We start from the raw sequence: 6,000 nt of genomic DNA, 5'->3' as shown, positions 1-6,000 counted from the left end.
TAGTAAAACAAGTCACAATTAAAACGAGATACATGTTTAAAAGTTATTTATAATACCTGTATAGTACTTTAAAATTACTACTATATTGCATTAATGGAAATATAAAATATATTAAGTCTTGTTTTCTATGACAGATATACACTACCAGTCAAAAGTTTTTGAACAGTAAGTTTTTTAATGTTTTTTTTGAGAAGTGCTTAACAAGCCTGCATTTATTTGATCCAAAGTACAGCAAAAACAGTAACAGTAACAGAAATATTTTTACTATTTAAAACATTTGTTATTTGAATATTTTTATTTGAATATATTTTAAAATGTAATTTATTCCTGCAATTTTAAAGCTGATTATTATTATTATTATTATTATTATTATTATTATTATTATTATTATGTTAAAAAAAGCTGAGTAGAAGTATACATCTTTTGTAACAAATGTGTTTATCATCACTTTTGATTAAAACATCCTTGCTAAAATTCTAAAAAATAAAAAAAAATACTCAACTGTTTACTCAACTGTATTATGATGGTAATAATAATAATAACAATAATAATAATAATAATAATAATAATAATGTTTCTGGAACAGCAAATCAGCATATTCAAATGATTTCTGAAGGATCATGTGACACAAAGACTGGAGTAATGCTGAAAATTTAGGTTTGAACACAGGAATAAATTACGTTTTAAAATATATCCAAATAGAAAGTAGTTATTTAAACAGTAAAAATATTTCACAATATTACTGCTTTTGGTGTATTTTGGAACAAATAAGTGCAGGTTGGGGGGGGCTTGAAAACATATTTAGGAATTTTTCACACTTATGTCACAAAATATGTGAATGTTATTGCATTACATTAAATATCAAACCAAGTGTCATCTGCAAACAAATCAAGCTAGACTTTTACTCAAGACTTGTGCAGCTATTATTTATGACTATCAATCAAATTTCTTGTGCAGCATTTTGCTTGGAAATATGGATCAAGATTCTGTTTAATATTCTGTTATCTAATGCATCCATGAAATCCATTTATCATTAATTGTTACTGAAAGGAACAGTTCGCCTGAAATGAAAATTAGCAGAAAATTTACTCACCCTCAGGCCATCCAAGATTTGGAGATATTTTGGAAGAAATGTTATTATGAATTCATATTTTGGATAGAGGCAGTGGTTTAAAGTTATTACACCTTAATGATGGAGTTTTTTGATGTTTTTATGAGCTATTGACGCATGATGGCACCCATTCACTCCACTGGTGAGCAAATTAAATGCTTCATTTCTCCAAACCTGTTCTGATTAGGAAACAAACTCATTTACATCCAGTATGACCTGAGGGTGAGACAATTATCAGACAGTTTTTACTTTTCGGTGAACTATTCATTTAAGCTTACTCTTAAAAAACTTGTATATACATGTACTTCTTACTAGCATACATATGCCTACACCGCAAAACGTAGACCAAAATTAAGCATGAATTTCAATATCTTCAATAAATCGGAGTAAATGATCTGCCATTAGAGCACTGACCTCTGTTCAAACGATCAGCGTCCGAATATGAAAGTCACTTGCAGGTCTGCCTCGCTAATCACCAATACATGTCATGCATTTCCCAGATTTCATGCTTTGAAAAGCAGCGTGTTTCTAAAGAATAGGCCTCCTCATTGTCTCACAGCAATTACCGAAATCCACAATGGCACACGTTCGGCCGCTTTTATGTGTGCTTTTCCTCTAGCGTGCTGTTCGGTTCTCCCTTTCAATCACATTCATCCCACACGGCCTCCAGCTTTCCAGATGAGCCCTATTCCCATTCCACCACTTAAACATAATCAAAGGCATTACGCAAATCCATGAAAGACCTCTAATTCACAGCAAGGCCATAATCACGGTCTACCCTCTTTATTTTGCATGACACTTTTTCTGAAAGACTGCTCCATGTAATCAAGAGGGTTCTAATTTTGACACAATTCTTTTCTCTGTCCCTATTGAAGGAGTCAGCACTAAAGAGAATATTCTTGTTCACCTGACAGCTTTCTTTTTGTGTTTCTTGAGATCACTGATACAGCTTTGTGCTTTTTTGAATATGTGCTAATGGATTAGACCTTAAATGATAAAAGTGCACTTTTTGAGACTGGCTTACTGGCTTTCCATTTTTGGTGGGTTCACAGTTGCCATGTTTTATTGCATGCATTCTCTATGGTTCAGTCACTCTGTCTCCTGGCAGTGTAAAGGAGATCAATCAAAGCTTGTTGTGAGGGTGCTGAACTGCCTTTGGCTCATTTTGCTCATCCAAATGCATCCTATTACACATAATGTGTCCTCTACATTTTTACTGCCGAACTCTCTGCCTCTTCTCTCATTACGCTCAACCCTAACAAACTAGCTCTCCTTCATCTCAGAAATAATTTAATCTACTAACTAACGTCTGATAATGATGGATTGCAGTAAATATTATCAGCAGCATCACTCTTGTATTGCCATATCCCACGTTCTTGAATATGTTGGTGTGAACTTTTCAATTATTTTAAATTATGTTCCAGGAGGATGAAAATTGTAGCCTACCTCACCCATTTGTCTGTATGATGTATGGGTTTGATAAAGCAATCAAATTGTCAGTGCTGTCGCTAACTTTTACCAGTAGAGGGTGCGACACAGCAGAAACCACAATAGGGCTGTATACGTTTTATTTTATTCAATTTCCGTTTCATTTTTTAATGTCAGGAAAGCCTAGGCAATATCGTAAAATGAAAATTACAATAAAGCAGTAATGGCTAGTAGCCTCAGGTGGTCGTAATAACCTTCTTCACATCTGCTGAGTTTTCCATATTCATAATGGACACTACAGGAATGAAGAGACGTAACTTGATTAAACTATGGATAATTTTAGCCGGCTCCTGGTAGGAAATCACATACAACAGTAATGGCTTCACGCTGCATTTGTCCACTTCACCAGTCCAAGGGATATAGATAATATACAGTACAATAACAATAAATCTGTTCTTGGTGGAATTTATATTGCAGTTATACTGTTAAATGTAAATTCATAATGAAAGTGTTGTAAAATGAGTGAGCTTTACAGCTTCTATTAATAAATTCAATGAAAATCCTTGTCATTTTTTTTTCAGAAAAGCTTACAGACTTTTTTTGTAGTAGAGAGAAAATAGTCTCCCCTGATAAACGGTTATCAAATAATGTTTATCAAATATAGACTATAAAGTATATCCCTGTGCAACTTATCTTTGCATAAACGTAGGGCAGCCAAGTATTGCAATTTAAAATCCTTTTATCCAACTAATATACTGTAAACTGAATATATCAGCCAAAATTTCTCAGTCTTTTTGTTAAATTGCGAATTTCCCTCGAGCTACTTTGACAGATAAATGAAACTGAATAAATGAACAGAAATGTGCAAGCAATGATCATTCTGTTCACACTGTTAGGAACTCTTCCTTTTACAGAAGCAATTCTGTATTTAATTGTAATACACATGATATATAACATTTAACTTGTTATATATCACATGCATTACAGTTGAGCAATTGTGTGTATTACATTTGGTATAGTATAGTGTATTTTTATTTAATGCCATGTCAGCATCTTAGGCTATTTTCATGGCAAAAACAAGTATAGCAAATACAATAAAAACCAGCAAACAAACGAACACAAGTTATACTACACAAGAAAACTTTTTCTGGCAAAATTATACTAAATAACTCTTTAAGTGCGTTCACTTCATAAAAGAGTTTTCTACACACATTAAAAGCAGGACAGACCAATAAAATATGTCACAAAAGAAAATCTTGCAAAACATACACTGAGTAGGGTCTTGTATTATTATGTACATTTGGTCATATGTGTACTGTAAATCTAAAATATATAATGTCAAAGAATGCACATTTTATATACAAAAATGCCTTCGTTTACACATTGTATGTTTTGAGGGGGGCATGTTATTACCTAGTCACGTTTGAAAAAAAATCCCTGTTCTGGAAAATATATCGCCTTCATTTAAATAAAGCAGTGCGCTTTCGTAGCTCTCGCATTTTTAGCAGTTAGATTGAGCATTTCGGTTGTATTTACTATAAGCAGCTCTATTAGTCAGGATTTGAAGCTGTAATGTATACTGTAATATCTCTGTGGCTCAGCCGTTCTCTGAGTTTATGATAATTCGCTCTGCTAACAAGCACATGTTAATGCCTGACAGGTTAATGACTGTGTGTTTAGGTGATAAGTGTTTGTTTACAGTGTGACATCCACCAGCGATTCCTTAGCGTCTGTTCTCTAACAAACAGAAAATGACTTCTCTGGAAGTACCATTTCAGAAGATAACTGCATTGCAGATGTGTCAGGCTCTTCAGCTCAGCCGGGGGTGTGAAATCCAAAGTAATTGGGATCTGAAGGATTCGGATACCTCTTTCTGTCCCCGAGAGTTTATTCAAGGAGGGTGTCAATGACTCATAGCATCTACGGACACAATATAATGTCTATTTGTGAACTGCAAATCATTCAGATATCTGTGAAATTGAAAAGCTATGAAAAAGCAAGTGTATGTTAGACTGGATGGTGAATGTGTGAATAAAAACAGAATGTCTGCATTAGATGTCATTCAGACGAGATCTAATTTTTATTTTATGAACAGGGAATAAATAATATACCATTGCCAGCAGAGGGCAATAGCGTGTAAAGAAAGTAAATAGGGCAGAGATTTTTTCACAAACCCCCAGAAGCCAATTATGTCCACCTCAAACCTTGAAGATGTCACCTTGATTTAATATGGCCTCTTAATGGTAAATAACCCAATTTGAAATATTTTTATTCAGAATTAAATCCAACATTTTTACATATAAACTCTTAACAATGTAGATTCCAAAGGGGTGTTTTTGCAGTAATGCCTTAAAAGAACGATTTTTGGTTCCCCAAAGAATCTTTCAGAAACTATTCTGAAGAATTTTTAAAAAACTGAACCTTTTTCGACTATAAATCTGCCAAACAAACAGTACAAAAACATGAATTCCATAGACAATGAACCCGTCATTGAAGAAGAGACACAATTTCTTTATTCTTACACCCTACTTAAAAAAAAAAAAAAAAATCAGAAAGAAATTAAAGTTAAATTTCTATTTTGTACTTTCAGTTTTAATAACTGCACCTATTACAGTAGTTAAAGTGACCTAAAAGAGTTCTAATACTCATAACGGCTAAAAAGTTCAGGGCCAGTATCATTTTTCTGAATGAAATGAATACTTTTATTTAGCAAGGATGAATTCAATGTATCAAAAGTGACAGTTAAGACCTTCGGAACACAAATTAAGATATTTATCATGAAATCTGAGAGCTTTCTCACCCTGCATGCAGCAGCAAAACTACCATGTTCAAGGCCCAGAAAGGTAGTAAGGACATTGTTAAAATAGTCCATGTGACATCAGTGGTTCAAACATAATTTTATGAAACAACGAGAATAATGACTTTATTCAACTATTTATTTTCTTCCCTGTCAGTCTTCGATGTGCAATTTGTGTTCCAAAGAAGAACGAAGGTCTTGCGGGTTTGGATCGCCAGGGTGACAGTGATTAATGATGGAATTTTCATTTTTGGCTGAACTCTCCCTTTAAAAAACAATATTAAATTTGAAAACAGTTATCGTAATTATATTTCACAATAAGACTATTTACTGTCTTTTTTAATCAAATAAATGCAGCCAGGGTGAACAAAGGGGACTTCTTTCAAGAATACTAAATATTCTTATGACCCCAAACTTTTGAAGTGTTTGCAACCTAGATTGCGTCATCTGCATCTGTAGCATAGTACCATCAACTACCAGCAAGGGCAAAAAGCTAACAAACCTACAGTATATTTGACCTCCTGCTAACACCTTGACCCAACTATTCTACTCAAACACATGCAATCATTATAGGTTACAAGGATATAGTTAAAAGCTCATAACATGTAAACTGTCAGTCAGTGATGTAGCTGTCAGACAAAATCCAGGTGTACACAGAAGACAA

Source organism: Labeo rohita, chromosome 9 (genome assembly GCF_022985175.1).
Source record: "Labeo rohita strain BAU-BD-2019 chromosome 9, IGBB_LRoh.1.0, whole genome shotgun sequence".
Lineage (NCBI taxonomy): Eukaryota > Metazoa > Chordata > Actinopteri > Cypriniformes > Cyprinidae > Labeo > Labeo rohita.
The sequence above is the reverse complement of the archived record's forward strand: the minus strand, read 5'-3'. Positions refer to the sequence as shown.